The sequence below is a fragment of the Lissotriton vulgaris genome, chromosome 4_1 (assembly GCF_964263255.1).
Source record: "Lissotriton vulgaris chromosome 4_1, aLisVul1.2, whole genome shotgun sequence".
Classification (NCBI taxonomy): domain Eukaryota; kingdom Metazoa; phylum Chordata; class Amphibia; order Caudata; family Salamandridae; genus Lissotriton; species Lissotriton vulgaris.
Genome location: NC_141691.1, coordinates 1301269519 through 1301285537, shown reverse-complemented (window position 1 = coordinate 1301285537; position 16019 = coordinate 1301269519). Strand labels below are relative to the sequence as shown.

Sequence of the window (16019 nt, the reverse complement as noted above, 5' to 3'; positions counted from 1 at the left end):
CGCTCCTTTAATGTTGAAAATAGATGTATTTTCTTCTGTATAATGTGTATGTCTATATTTCCTTTGAGGGGAAGCTGATAGAATGTTTAGATGAATCAATTGCATATAGGTGATGAATTGTTATTTATTGCTAAAACACATGGAAAAAACATTAATGGTTCTAAGTTCTAACACTAAGTATGAAAATCTCTTTTGTATTGTAATTTTTCTAAAGTCATATTAGTTTCTTCATGTTGATAATTTATATTTATAACTTCATGGTACACCTCTGAAATTAAGCTTTCCAAATCTCCCGGGTTAACTATCATTAGCACTTCTTCATATGCTGGACTTCCAGGAATTTGTGCAAAATGGCCTGTTAGCTCAGATGGTTAGAGCGTGGTGCTAATGACGCCAAGGTCACAAGTCCGATCCCTGTACAGGCCAAGTTTAATTGTTTGTAAAAAGATACATTTTTCTTGTGTCTCATTTTTGACTGTTTATCACCTTGGATCAAAAGCTACTTGAAGGATTGGATGAATACATTTGATATAGTTGTAGAATTAATTATCATTCTGAAAGCTCCTGGAATATCTATAATTGGTTCTAAGTTCTAACGCCAAGTAACTAAATCTCTTATTTATTGCAATTTATTGAGGTCATTTTTGTTTTGTCTTGTTGATGAAATATAAAGATAGTATGAATGTAAACAGCTGAATATAAGCTTTCCAACTATCCCGGGTTAACAATCGGTAGCACTTCATCATCTGCTATTTCTTCAATAGTATGCTATATATTTATTGAGCCTCTTAGTTTAGTCTTTAGAGCATAAAGTTAACAATGCCAAGAACATACTTTCAATCAGTCTCTAAGCCAATACTTGATGCTCCTTTAATGTTGAAAATAGATGTATTTTCTTCAGTATCATTTGTATGTCTATATTTCCTTCGAGGGGAAGCTGACACAATGATTAGATGAATCAATTGCATATAGGTGATGAATTGTTATTTATTGCTAAAACACATGGAAAAAACATTAATGGCTCTAAGTTCTAACACTAAGTATGAAAATCTCTTTTGTATTGTAATTTTTCTAAAGTCATATTAGTTTCTTCATGTTGATATTATATATTTATAACTTCATGGTAAACCTCCGAAATTAAGCTTTCCAAATCTCCTGGGTTAACTATCATTAGCACTTCTTCATATGCTGGACTTCCAGGAATTTGTGCAGACCAGCCTGTTAGCTCAAATGGTTAGAGCGTGGTGCTAATAACGCCAAGGTCACAGGTTCGATCCCTGTACAGGCCAAGTTTAATTGTTTGAAAAAAGATTAATTTTTCTTGTGTCTCATTTTTGACTGTTTATCACCTTGGATCAAACGATGCTTGAAGGATTGGATGAATACATTTGATATAGTTGTAGAATTAATTATTATTCTGAAAGCTCCTGGAATATCTATTAATGGTTCTAAGTTCTAACACCAAGTAACTAAATCTCTTATTTATTGCAATTTATTGAGGTCATTTTTGTTTTGTCTTGTTGATGAAATATAAAAATAGTATGAATGTAAACAGCTGAATATAAGCTTTCCAACTATCCCAGGTTAACAATCGGTAGCACTTCATCATCTGCTATTTCTTCAATAGTATGCTATGTATTTATTGAGCCTATTAGTTTAGTCTGGAGAGCATAAAGTTAAAAATGCCAAGGACATACTTTCAATCAGTCTCCAAGCCAATACTTGATGCTCCTTTAATGTTGAAAATAGATGTATTTTCTTCTGTATCATGTGTATCTCTATATTTCCTTTGAGGGGAAGCTGATAGAATGATTAAATGAATCAATTGCATATAGGTGATGAATTGTTATTTATTGCTAAAACACACGGAAAAAACATTAATGGTTCTAAGTTCTAACACTAAGTATGAAAATCTCTTTTGTATTGTAATTTTTTTAAAGTCATATAAGTTTCTTCATGTTGATATTATATATTTATAACTTCATGGTAAACCTCTGAAGTTAAGCTTTCCAAATCTCCCGGGTTAACTATCATTAGCACTTCTTCATATGCTGGACTTCCAGTAATTTGTGCAAAATGGCCTGTTAGCTCAGATGGTTAGAGCGTGGTGCTAATAACGCCAAGGTCACAGGTTCGATCCCTGTACAAGCCAAGTTTAATTGTTTGTAAAAAGATTAATTTTTCTTGTGTCTCATTTTTGACTGTTTATCACCTTGGATCAAACGCTGCTTGAAGGATTGGATGAATACATTTGATATAGTTGTAGAATTAATTATTATTCTGAAAGCTCCTGAAATATCTATTAATGGTTCTAAGTTCTAACGCCAAGTAACTAAATCCCTTATTTATTGCAATTTATTGAGGTCATTTTTGTTTTGTCTTGTTGATGAAATATAAAGAGAGTATGAATGTAAACAGCTGAATATAAGCTTTCCAAATATCCCGGGTTAACAATCGGTAGCACTTCATCATCTGCTATTTCTTCAATAGTATGCTATGTATTTATTGAGCCTATTAGTTTAGTCTGGAGAGCATAAAGTTAAAAATGCCAAGGACATACTTTCAATCAGTCTCCAAGCCAATACTTGATGCTCCTTTAATGTTGAAAATAGATGTATTTTCTTCTGTATAATGTGTATGTCTATATTTCCTTTGAGGGGAAGCTAATAGAATGATTAGATCAATCAATTGCATATAGGTGATGAATTGTTATTTATTGCTAAAACACATGGAAAAAAACATTAATGGCTCTAAGTTCTAACACTAAGTATGAAAATCTCTTTTGTATTGTAATTTTTCTAAAGTCATATTAGTTTCTTCATGTTGATAATTTATATTTATAACTTCATGGTACACCTCTGAAATTAAGCTTTCCAAATCTCCCGGGTTAACTATCATTAGCACTTCTTCATATGCTCGACTTCCAGGTATTTGTGCAAAATGGCCTGTTAGCTCAGATGGTTGTTATTTATTGCTAAAACACATGGAAGAAACATTAATGGTTCTAAGTTCTAACACTAAGTATGAAAATCTCTTTTGTATTGTAATTTTTTAAAGTCATATTAGTTTCTTCATGTTGATATTATATAAGTATAACTTCATGGTAAACCTCTGAAATTAAGCTTTCCAAATCTCCCGGGTTAACTATCATTAGCACTTCTTCAAATGCTGGACTTCCAGGAATTTGTGCAAAACGGCCTGTTAGCTCAGATGGTTAGAGCGTGGTGCTAATAACGCCAAGGTCACAGGTCCGATCCCTGTACAGGCCAAGTTTAATTGTTTGTAAAAAGATACATTTTTCTTGTGTCTCATTTTTGACTGTTTATCACCTTGGATCAAAAGCTACTTGAAGGATTGGATGAATACATTTGATATAGTTGTAGAATTAATTATCATTCTGAAAGCTCCTGGAATATCTATAATTGGTTCTAAGTTCTAACGCCAAGTAACTAAATATCTTATTTATTGCAATTTATTGAGGTCATTTTTGTTTTGTCTTGTTGATGAAATATAAAGATAGTATGAATGTAAACAGCTGAATATAAGCTTTCCAACTATCCCGGGTTAACAATCAGTAGCACTTCATCATCTGCTATTTCTTCAATAGTATGCTATGTATTTATTGAGCCTATTAGTTTAGTCTGGAGAGCATAAAGTTAAAAATGCCAAGGACATACTTTCAATCAGTCTCCAAGCCAATACTTGATGCTCCTTTAATGTTGAAAATAGATGTATTTTCTTCTGTATAATGTGTATGTCTATATTTCCTTTGAGGGGAAGCTAATAGAATGATTAGATGAATCAATTGCATATAGGTGATGGATTGTTATTTATTGCTAAAACACATGGAAAAAACATTAATGGTTCTAAGTTCTAACACTAAGTATGAAAATCTCTTTTGTATTGTAATTTTTTTAAAGTCATATAAGTTTCTTCATGTTGATATTATATATTTATAACTTCATGGTAAACCTCTGAAGTTAAGCTTTCCAAATCTCCCGGGTTAACTATCATTAGCACTTCTTCATATGCTGGACTTCCAGTAATTTGTGCAAAATGGCCTGTTAGCTCAGATGGTTAGAGCGTGGTGCTAATAACGCCAAGGTCACAGGTTCGATCCCTGTACAGGCCAAGTTTAATTGTTTGTAAAAAGATAAATGTTTCTTGTGTCTCATTTTTGACTGTTTATCACCTTGGATCAAATGCTGCTTGAAGGATTGGATGAATACATTTGATATAGTTGTAGAATTAATTATTATTCTGAAAGCTCCTGAAATATCTATTAATGGTTCTAAGTTCTAACGCCAAGTAACTAAATCTCTTATTTATTGCAATTTATTGAGGTCATTTTTGTTTTGTCTTGTTGATGAAATATAAAGATAGTATGAATGTAAACAGCTGAATATAAGCTTTCCAACTATCCCGGGTTAACAATCGGTAGCACTTCATCATCTGCTATTTCTTCAATAGTATGCTATGTATTTATTGAGCCTATTAGTTTAGTCTGTAGAGCATAAAGTTAAAAATGCCAAGGACATACTTTCAATCAGTCTCCAAGCCAATACTTGATGCTCCTTTAATGTTGAAAATAAATGTATTTTCTTCTGTATAATGTGTATGTCTATATTTCCTTTGAGGGGAAGCTGATAGAATGTTTAGATGAATCAATTGCATATAGGTGATGAATTGTTATTTATTGCTAAAACACATGGAAAAAACATTAATGGTTCTAAGTTCTCACACTAAGTATGAAAATCTCTTTTGTATTGTAATTTTTCTAAAGTCATATTAGTTTCTTCATGTTGATATTATATATTTATAACTTCATGGTAAACCTCTGAAATTAAGCTTTCCAAATCTCCCGGGTTAACTATCATTAGCACTTCTTCATATGCTGGACTTCCAGTCATTTGTGCAAAATGGCCTGTTAGCTCAGATGGTTAGAGCGTGGTGCTAATAACGCCAAGGTCACAGGTTCGATCCCTGTACAGGCCAAGTTTAATTGTTTGTAAAAAGATAAATGTTTCTTGTGTCTCATTTTTGACTGTTTATCACCTTGGATCAAACGCTGCTTAAAGGATTGGATGAATACATTTGATATAGTTGTAGAATTAATTATTATTCTGAAAGCTCCTGAAATATCTATTAATGGTTCTAAGTTCTAACGCCAAGTAACTAAATCTCTTATTTATTGCAATTTATTGAGGTCATTTTTGTTTTGTCTTGTTGATGAAATATAAATATAGTATGAATGTAAACAGCTGAATATAAGCTTTCCAACTATCCCGGGTTAACAATCGGTAGCACTTCATCATCTGCTATTTCTTCAATAGTATGCTATATATTTATTGAGCCTATTAGTTTAGTCTTTAGAGCATAAAGTTAACAATGCCAAGAACATACTTTCAATCAGTCTCTAAGCCAATACTTGATGCTTCTTTAATGTTGAAAATAGATGTATTTTCCTCAGTATCATTTGTATGTCTATATTTCCTTCGGGGGGGAAGCTGACACAATGATTAGATGAATCAATTGCATATAGGTGATGAATTGTTATTTATTGCTAAAACACATGGAAAAAACATTAATGGCTCTAAGTTCTAACACTAAGTATGAAAATCTCTTTTGTATTGTAATTTTTCTAAAGTCATATTAGTTTCTTCATGTTGATATTATATATTTATAACTTCATGGTAAACCTCCGAAATTAAGCTTTCAAATCTCCCGGGTTAACTATCATTAGCACTTCTTCATATGCTGGACTTCCAGGGATTTGTGCAGACCGGCCTGTTAGCTCAGATGGTTAGAGCGTGGTGCTAATAACGCCAAGGTCACAGGTTCGATCCCTGTACAGGCCAAGTTTAATTGTTTGAAAAAAGATTAATTTTTCTTGTGTCTCTTTTTTGACTGTTTATCACCTTGGATCAAACGCTGCTTGAAGGATTGGATGAATACATTTGATATAGTTGTAGAATGAATTATTATTCTGAAAGCTCCTGAAATATCTATTAATGGTTCTAAGTTCTAACGCCAAGTAACTAAATCTCTTATTTATTGCAATTTATTGAGGTCATTTTTGTTTTGTCTTGTTGATGAAATATAAAGATAGTATGAATGTAAACAGCTGAATATAAGCTTTCCAACCATCCTGGGTTAACAATCGGTAGAACTTCATCATATGCTATTTCTTCAATAGTATGCTATGTATTTATTGAGCCTATTAGTTTAGTCTGTAGAGCATAAAGTTAAAAATGCCAAGAACATACTTTCAATCAGTCTCCAAGCCAATACTTGATGCTCCTTTAATGTTGAAAATAGATGTATGTTCTTCTCCATAATGTGTATGTCTATATTTCCTTTGAGGGGAAGCTGATAGAATGATTAGATGAATCAATTGCATATAGGTGATGAATTGTTATTTATTGCTAAAACACATGGAAAAAACATTAATGGTTCTAAGTTCTAACACTAAGTATGAAAATCTCTTTTGTATTGTAATTTTTCTAAAGTCATATTAGTTTCTTCATGTTGATAATTTATATTTATAACTTCATGGTACACCTCTGAAATTAAGCTTTCCAAATCTCCCGGGTTAACTATCATTAGCAATTCTTCATATGCTGGACTTCCAGGAGTTTGTGCAAAACGGCCTGTTAGCTCAGATGGTTAGAGCGTGGTGCTAATAACGCCAAGGTCACAGGTTCTATCCCTGTACAGGCCAAGTTTAATTGTTTGTAAAAAGATTAATTTTTCTTGTGTCTCATTTTTGACTGTTTATCACCTTGGATCAAATGCTGCTTGAAGGATTGGATGAATACATTTGATATAGTTGTAGAATTAATTATTATTCTGAAAGCTCCTGGAATATCTATTAATGGTTCTAAGTTCTAACGCCAAGTAACTAAATCTCTTATTTATTGCAATTTATTGAGGTCATTTTTGTTTTGTCTTGTTGATGAAATATAAAGATAGTATGAATGTAAACAGCTGAATATAAGCTTTCCAACTATCCCAGGTTAACAATCGGTAGCACTTCATCATCTGCTATTTCTTCAATAGTATGCTATATATTTATTGAGCCTATTAATTTAGTCTTTAGAGCATAAAGTTAACAATGCCCAGAACATACTTTCAATCAGTCTCTAAGGCAATACTTGATGCTCCTTTAATGTTGAAAATAGATGTATTTTCTTCAGTATCATTTGTATGTCTATATTTCCTTCGAGGGGAAGCTGACACAATGATTAGATGAATCAATTGCATATAGGTGATGAATTGTTATTTTTTGCTAAAACACATGGAAAAAACATTAATGGCTCTAAGTTCTAACACTAAGTATGAAAATCTCTTTTGTATTGTAATTTTTCTAAAGTCATATTAGTTTCTTCATGTTGATATTATATATTTATAACTTCATGGTAAACCTCCGAAATTAAGCTTTCCAAATCTCCCAGGTTAACTATCATTAGCACTTCTTCATATGCTGGACTTCCAGGAATTTGTGCAGACCGGCCTGTTAGCTCAGATGGTTAGAGCGTGGTGCTAATAACACCAAGGTCACAGGTTCGATTCCTGTACAGGCCAAGTTTAATTGTTTGAAAAAAGATTAATTTTTCTTGTGTCTCATTTTTGACTGTTTATCACCTTGGATCAAACGATGCTTGAAGGATTGGATGAATACATTTGATATAGTTGTAGAATTAATTATTATTCTGAAAGCTCCTGGAATATCTATTAATGGTTCCAAGTTCTAACACCAAGTAACTAAATCTCTTATTTATTTATTGCAATTTATTGAGGTCATTTTTGTTTTGTCTTGTTGATGAAATATAAAAATAGTATGAATGTAAACAGCTGAATATAAGCTTTCCAACTATCCCGGGTTAACAATCAGTAGCACTTCATCATCTGCTATTTCTTCAATAGTATGCTATATATTTATTGAGCCTATTAGTTTAGTCTTTAGAGCATAAAGTTAACAATGCCAAGAACATACTTTCAATCAGTCTCTAAGCCAATACTTGATGCTCCTTTAATGTTGAAAATAGATGTATTTTCTTCTGTATCATGTGTATCTCTATATTTCCTTTGAGGGGAAGCTGATAGAATGATTAAATGAATCAATTGCATATAGGTGATGAATTGTTATTTATTGCTAAAACACACGGAAAAAACATTAATGGTTCTAAGTTCTAACACTAAGTATGAAAATCTCTTTTGTATTGTAATTTTTTTAAAGTCATATAAGTTTCTTCATGTTGATATTATATATTTATAACTTCATGGTAAACCTCTGAAGTTAAGCTTTCCAAATCTCCCGGGTTAACTATCATTAGCACTTCTTCATATGCTGGACTTCCAGTAATTTGTGCAAAATGGCCTGTTAGCTCAGATGGTTAGAGCGTGGTGCTAATAACGCCAAGGTCACAGGTTCGATCCCTGTACAAGCCAAGTTTAATTGTTTGTAAAAAGATTAATTTTTCTTGTGTCTCATTTTTGACTGTTTATCACCTTGGATCAAACGCTGCTTGAAGGATTGGATGAATACATTTGATATAGTTGTAGAATTAATTATTATTCTGAAAGCTCCTGAAATATCTATTAATGGTTCTAAGTTCTAACGCCAAGTAACTAAATCCCTTATTTATTGCAATTTATTGAGGTCATTTTTGTTTTGTCTTGTTGATGAAATATAAAGAGAGTATCAATGTAAACAGCTGAATATAAGCTTTCCAAATATCCCGGGTTAACAATCGGTAGCACTTCATCATCTGCTATTTCTTCAATAGTATGCTATGTATTTATTGAGCCTATTAGTTTAGTCTGGAGAGCATAAAGTTAAAAATGCCAAGGACATACTTTCAATCAGTCTCCAAGCCAATACTTGATGCTCCTTTAATGTTGAAAATAGATGTATTTTCTTCTGTATAATGTGTATGTCTATATTTCCTTTGAGGGGAAGCTAATAGAATGATTAGATCAATCAATTGCATATAGGTGATGAATTGTTATTTATTGCTAAAACACATGGAAAAAAACATTAATGGCTCTAAGTTCTAACACTAAGTATGAAAATCTCTTTTGTATTGTAATTTTTCTAAAGTCATATTAGTTTCTTCATGTTGATAATTTATATTTATAACTTCATGGTACACCTCTGAAATTAAGCTTTCCAAATCTCCCGGGTTAACTATCATTAGCACTTCTTCATATGCTCGACTTCCAGGTATTTGTGCAAAATGGCCTGTTAGCTCAGATGGTTGTTATTTATTGCTAAAACACATGGAAGAAACATTAATGGTTCTAAGTTCTAACACTAAGTATGAAAATCTCTTTTGTATTGTAATTTTTTAAAGTCATATTAGTTTCTTCATGTTGATATTATATAAGTATAACTTCATGGTAAACCTCTGAAATTAAGCTTTCCAAATCTCCCGGGTTAACTATCATTAGCACTTCTTCAAATGCTGGACTTCCAGGAATTTGTGCAAAACGGCCTGTTAGCTCAGATGGTTAGAGCGTGGTGCTAATAACGCCAAGGTCACAGGTCCGATCCCTGTACAGGCCAAGTTTAATTGTTTGTAAAAAGATACATTTTTCTTGTGTCTCATTTTTGACTGTTTATCACCTTGGATCAAAAGCTACTTGAAGGATTGGATGAATACATTTGATATAGTTGTAGAATTAATTATCATTCTGAAAGCTCCTGGAATATCTATAATTGGTTCTAAGTTCTAACGCCAAGTAACTAAATATCTTATTTATTGCAATTTATTGAGGTCATTTTTGTTTTGTCTTGTTGATGAAATATAAAGATAGTATGAATGTAAACAGCTGAATATAAGCTTTCCAACTATCCCGGGTTAACAATCAGTAGCACTTCATCATCTGCTATTTCTTCAATAGTATGCTATATATTTAGTGAGCCTATTAGTTTAGTCTTTAGAGCATAAAGTTAAAAATGCCAAGGACATACTTTCAATCAGTCTCCAAGCCAATAAGTGATGCTCCTTTAATGTTGAAAATAGATGTATTTTCTTCTGTATAATGTGTATGTCTATATTTCCTTTGAGGGGAAGCTGATAGAATGATTAGATGAATCAATTGCATATAGGTGATGAATTGTTATTTATTGCTAAAACACATGGAAAAAACATTAATGGTTCTAAGTTCTAACACTAAGTATGAAAATCTCTTTTGTATTGTAATTTTTCTAAAGTCATATTAGTTTCTTCATGTTGATAATTTATATTTATAACTTCATGGTACACCTCCGAAATTAAGCTTTCCAAATCTCCCGGGTTCACTATCATTAGCACTTCTTCATATGCTGGACTTCCAGGAATTTGTGCAAAATGGCCTGTTAGCTCAGATGGTTAGAGCGTGGTGCTAATGACGCCAAGGTCACAGGTTCGATCCCTGTACAGGCCAAGTTTAATTGTTTGAAAAAAGATTAATTTTTCTTGTGTCTCATTTTTGACTGTTTATCACCTTGGATCAAACGCTGCTTGAAGGATTGGATGAATGCATTTGATATAGTTGTAGAATTAATTATTATTCTGAAAGCTCCTGGAATATCTATTAATGGTTCTAAGTTCTAACGCCAGGTAACTAAATCTCTTATTTATTGCAATTTATTGAGGTCATTTTTGTTTTGTCTTGTTGATGAAATATAAAGATAGTATGAATGTAAACCGCTGAATATAAGCTTTCCAACTATCCCGGGTTAACAATCGGTAGCACTTCATCATCTGCTATTTCTTCAATAGTATGCTATATATTTATTGAGCCTATTAGTTTAGTCTTTAGAGCATAAAGTTAACAATGCCAAGAACATACTTTCAATCAGTCTCTAAGCCAATACTTGATGCTCCTTTAATGTTGAAAATAGATGTATTTTCTTCAGTATCATTTGTATGTCTATATTTCCTTCGAGGGGAAGCTGACACAATGATTAGATGAATCAATTGCATATAGGTGAGGAATTGTTATTTATTGCTAAAACACATGGAAAAAACATTAATGGCTCTAAGTTCTAACACTAAGTATGAAAATCTCTTTTGTATTGTAATTTTTCTAAAGTCATATTAGTTTCTTCATGTTGATATTATATATTTATAACTTCATGGTAAACCTCCGAAATTAAGCTTTCCAAATCTCCCGGGTTCACTATCATTAGCACTTCTTCATATGCTGGACTTCCAGGAATTTGTGCAGACCGGCCTGTTAGCTCAGATGGTTAGAGCGTGGTGCTAATAACGCCAAGGTCACAGGTTCGATCCCTGTACAGGCCAAGATTAATTGTTTGAAAAAAGATTAATTTTTCTTGTGTCTCATTTTTGACTGTTTATCACCTTGGATCAAACGATGCTTGAAGGATTGGATGAATACATTTGATATAGTTGTAGAATTAATTATTATTCTGAAAGCTCCTGGAATATCTATTAATGGTTCTAAGTTCTAACACCAAGTAACTAAATCTCTTATTTATTGCAATTTATTGAGGTCATTTTTGTTTTGTCTTGTTGATGAAATATAAAAATAGTATGAATGTAAACAGCTGAATATAAGCTTTCCAACTATCCCGGGTTAACAATCAGTAGCACTTCATCATCTGCTATTTCTTCAATAGTATGCTATATATTTAGTGAGCCTATTAGTTTAGTCTTCAGAGCATAAAGTTAAAAATGCCAAGGACATACTTTCAATCCGTCTCCAAGCCAATACTTGATGTTCCTTTAATGTTGAAAATAGATGTATTTTCTTCTGTATCATGTGTATCTCTATATTTCCTTTGAGGGGAAGCTGATAGAATGATTAAATGAATCAATTGCATATAGGTGATGAATTGTTATTTATTGCTAAAACACATGGAAAAAACATTAATGGTTCTAAGTTCTAACACTAAGTATGAAAATCTCTTTTGTATTGTAATTTTTTTAAAGTCATATAAGTTTCTTCATGTTTATATTATATATTTATAACTTCATGGTAAACCTCTGAAGTTAAGCTTTCCAAATCTCCCGGGTTAACTATCATTAGCACTTCTTCATATGCTGGACTTCCAGTAATTTGTGCAAAATGGCCTGTTAGCTCAGATGGTTAGAGCGTGGTGCTAATAACGCCAAGGTCACAGGTTCGATCCCTGTACAAGCCAAGTTTATTTGTTTGTAAAAAGATTAATTTTTCTTGTGTCTCATTTTTGACTGTTTATCACCTTGGATCAAACGCTGCTTGAAGGATTGGATGAATACATTTGATATAGTTGTAGAATTAATTATTATTCTGAAAGCTCCTGAAATATCTATTAATGGTTCTCAGTTCTAACGCCAAGTAACTAAATCTCCTATTTATTGCAATTTATTGAGGTCATTTTTGTTTTGTCTTGTTGATGAAATATAAAGATAGTATGAATGTAAACAGCTGAATATAAGCTTTCCAAATATCCCGGGTTAACAATCGGTAGCACTTCATCATCTGCTATTTCTTCAATAGTATGCTATGTATTTATTGAGCCTATTAGTTTAGTCTGTAGAGCATAAAGTTAAAAATGCCAAGGACATACTTTCAATCAGTCTCCAAGCCAATACTTGATGCTCCTTTAATGTTGAAAATAGATGTATTTTCTTCTGTATAATGTGTATGTCTATATTTCCTTTGAGGGGAAGCTAATAGAATGATTAGATCAATCAATTGCATATAGGTGATGAATTGTTATTTATTGCTAAAACACATGGAAAAAAACATTAATGGCTCTAAGTTCTAACACTAAGTATGAAAATCTCTTTTGTATTGTAATTTTTCTAAAGTCATATTAGTTTCTTCATGTTGATAATTTATATTTATAACTTCATGGTACACCTCTGAAATTAAGCTTTCCAAATCTCCCGGGTTAACTATCATTAGCACTTCTTCATATGCTCGACTTCCAGGTATTTGTGCAAAATGGCCTGTTAGCTCAGATGGTTGTTATTTATTGCTAAAACACATGGAAGAAACATTAATGGTTCTAAGTTCTAACACTAAGTATGAAAATCTCCTTTGTATTGTAATTTTTTAAAGTCATATTAGTTTCTTCATGTTGATATTATATAAGTATAACTTCATGGTAAACCTCTGAAATTAGGCTTTCCAAATCTCCCGGGTTAACTATCATTAGCACTTCTTCAAATGCTGGACTTCCAGGAATTTGTGCAAAACGGCCTGTTAGCTCAGATGGTTAGAGCGTGGTGCTAATAACGCCAAGGTCACAGGTTCGATCCCTGTACAGGCCAAGTTTAATTGTTTGTAAAAAGATTAATTTTTCTTGTGTCTCATTTTTGACTGTTTATCACCATGGATCAAAAGCTACTTGAAGGATTGGATGAATACATTTGATATAGTTGTAGAATTAATTATTATTCTGAAAGCTCCTGGAATATCTATTAATGGTTCTAAGTTCTAACGCCAAGTAACTAAATCTCATATTTATTGCAATTTATTGAGGTCATTTTTGTTTTGTCTTGTTGATGAAATATAAAGATAGTATGAATGTAAACAGCTGAATATAAGCTTTCCAACTATACCGGGTTAACAATCAGTAGCACTTCATCATCTGCTATTTCTTCAATAGTATGCTATATATTTAGTGAGCCTATTAGTTTAGTCTTTAGAGCATAAAGTTAAAAATGCCAGGGACATACTTTCAATCAGTCTCCAAGCCAATACTTGATGCTCCTTTAATGTTGAAAATAGATGTATTTTCTTCTGTATCATGTGTATCTCTATATTTCCTTTGAGGGGAAGCTGATAGAATGATTAGATGAATCAATTGCATATAGGTGATGGATTGTTATTTATTGCTAAAACACATGGAAAAAACATTAATGGTTCTAAGTTCTAACACTAAGTATGAAAATCTCTTTTGTATTGTAATTTTTTTAAAGTCATATAAGTTTCTTCATGTTGATATTATATATTTATAACTTCATGGTAAACCTCTGAAGTTAAGCTTTCCAAATCTCCCGGGTTAACTATCATTAGCACTTCTTCATATGCTGGACTTCCAGTAATTTGTGCAAAATGGCCTGTTAGCTCAGATGGTTAGAGCGTGGTGCTAATAACGCCAAGGTCACAGGTTCGATCCCTGTACAGGCCAAGTTTAATTGTTTGTAAAAAGATAAATGTTTCTTGTGTCTCATTTTTGACTGTTTATCACCTTGGATCAAATGCTGCTTGAAGGATTGGATGAATACATTTGATATAGTTGTAGAATTAATTATTATTCTGAAAGCTCCTGAAATATCTATTAATGGTTCTAAGTTCTAACGCCAAGTAACTAAATCTCTTATTTATTGCAATTTATTGAGGTCATTTTTGTTTTGTCTTGTTGATGAAATATAAAGATAGTATGAATGTAAACAGCTGAATATAAGCTTTCCAACTATCCCGGGTTAACAATCGGTAGCACTTCATCATCTGCTATTTCTTCAATAGTATGCTATGTATTTATTGAGCCTATTAGTTTAGTCTGTAGAGCATAAAGTTAAAAATGCCAAGGACATACTTTCAATCAGTCTCCAAGCCAATACTTGATGCTCCTTTAATGTTGAAAATAGATGTATTTTCTTCTGTATAATGTGTATGTCTATATTTCCTTTGAGGGGAAGCTGATAGAATGTTTAGATGAATCAATTGCATATAGGTGATGAATTGTTATTTATTGCTAAAACACATGGAAAAAACATTAATGGTTCTAAGTTCTCACACTAAGTATGAAAATCTCTTTTGTATTGTAATTTTTCTAAAGTCATATTAGTTTCTTCATGTTGATATTATATATTTATAACTTCATGGTAAACCTCTGAAATTAAGCTTTCCAAATCTCCCGGGTTAACTATCATTAGCACTTCTTCATATGCTGGACTTCCAGTCATTTGTGCAAAATGGCCTGTTAGCTCAGATGGTTAGAGCGTGGTGCTAATAACGCCAAGGTCACAGGTTCGATCCCTGTACAGGCCAAGTTTAATTGTTTGTAAAAAGATAAATGTTTCTTGTGTCTCATTTTTGACTGTTTATCACCTTGGATCAAACGCTGCTTAAAGGATTGGATGAATACATTTGATATAGTTGTAGAATTAATTATTATTCTGAAAGCTCCTGAAATATCTATTAATGGTTCTAAGTTCTAACGCCAAGTAACTAAATCTCTTATTTATTGCAATTTATTGAGGTCATTTTTGTTTTGTCTTGTTGATGAAATATAAATATAGTATGAATGTAAACAGCTGAATATAAGCTTTCCAACTATCCCGGGTTAACAATCGGTAGCACTTCATCATCTGCTATTTCTTCAATAGTATGCTATATATTTATTGAGCCTATTAGTTTAGTCTTTAGAGCATAAAGTTAACAATGCCAAGAACATACTTTCAATCAGTCTCTAAGCCAATACTTGATGCTTCTTTAATGTTGAAAATAGATGTATTTTCCTCAGTATCATTTGTATGTCTATATTTCCTTCGGGGGGGAAGCTGACACAATGATTAGATGAATCAATTGCATATAGGTGATGAATTGTTATTTATTGCTAAAACACATGGAAAAAACATTAATGGCTCTAAGTTCTAACACTAAGTATGAAAATCTCTTTTGTATTGTAATTTTTCTAAAGTCATATTAGTTTCTTCATGTTGATATTATATATTTATAACTTCATGGTAAACCTCCGAAATTAAGCTTTCAAATCTCCCGGGTTAACTATCATTAGCACTTCTTCATATGCTGGACTTCCAGGGATTTGTGCAGACCGGCCTGTTAGCTCAGATGGTTAGAGCGTGGTGCTAATAACGCCAAGGTCACAGGTTCGATCCCTGTACAGGCCAAGTTTAATTGTTTGAAAAAAGATTAATTTTTCTTGTGTCTCTTTTTTGACTGTTTATCACCTTGGATCAAACGCTGCTTGAAGGATTGGATGAATACATTTGATATAGTTGTAGAATTAATTATTATTCTGAAAGCTCCTGAAATATCTATTAATG

The 16019-nt window shown here is 32.2% G+C and overlaps 9 non-coding genes across 9 annotated transcripts; all 9 read left to right on the top strand.

Annotated features, from left to right (window-relative positions):
- The first annotated feature begins 4058 nt into the window (after positions 1–4058).
- TRNAI-AAU (transfer RNA isoleucine (anticodon AAU)) lies at positions 4059–4132 on the top strand. The gene has a single exon. It is a non-coding gene; the product is annotated as a tRNA-Ile (tRNA).
- Positions 4133–4921: 789 nt separating this feature from the next.
- Positions 4922–4995, top strand: TRNAI-AAU (transfer RNA isoleucine (anticodon AAU)). The gene has a single exon. It is a non-coding gene; the product is annotated as a tRNA-Ile (tRNA).
- Positions 4996–5784: 789 nt separating this feature from the next.
- Positions 5785–5858, top strand: TRNAI-AAU (transfer RNA isoleucine (anticodon AAU)). The gene has a single exon. It is a non-coding gene; the product is annotated as a tRNA-Ile (tRNA).
- A 4499-nt stretch (positions 5859–10357) lies between these two features.
- TRNAI-AAU (transfer RNA isoleucine (anticodon AAU)) lies at positions 10358–10431 on the top strand. The gene has a single exon. It is a non-coding gene; the product is annotated as a tRNA-Ile (tRNA).
- A 789-nt stretch (positions 10432–11220) lies between these two features.
- TRNAI-AAU (transfer RNA isoleucine (anticodon AAU)) lies at positions 11221–11294 on the top strand. The gene has a single exon. It is a non-coding gene; the product is annotated as a tRNA-Ile (tRNA).
- A 1906-nt stretch (positions 11295–13200) lies between these two features.
- Positions 13201–13274, top strand: TRNAI-AAU (transfer RNA isoleucine (anticodon AAU)). The gene has a single exon. It is a non-coding gene; the product is annotated as a tRNA-Ile (tRNA).
- A 789-nt stretch (positions 13275–14063) lies between these two features.
- On the top strand, positions 14064–14137 carry TRNAI-AAU (transfer RNA isoleucine (anticodon AAU)). The gene has a single exon. It is a non-coding gene; the product is annotated as a tRNA-Ile (tRNA).
- A 789-nt stretch (positions 14138–14926) lies between these two features.
- Positions 14927–15000, top strand: TRNAI-AAU (transfer RNA isoleucine (anticodon AAU)). The gene has a single exon. It is a non-coding gene; the product is annotated as a tRNA-Ile (tRNA).
- Positions 15001–15789: 789 nt separating this feature from the next.
- Positions 15790–15863, top strand: TRNAI-AAU (transfer RNA isoleucine (anticodon AAU)). The gene has a single exon. It is a non-coding gene; the product is annotated as a tRNA-Ile (tRNA).
- The last annotated feature ends 156 nt before the right edge of the window (positions 15864–16019 follow it).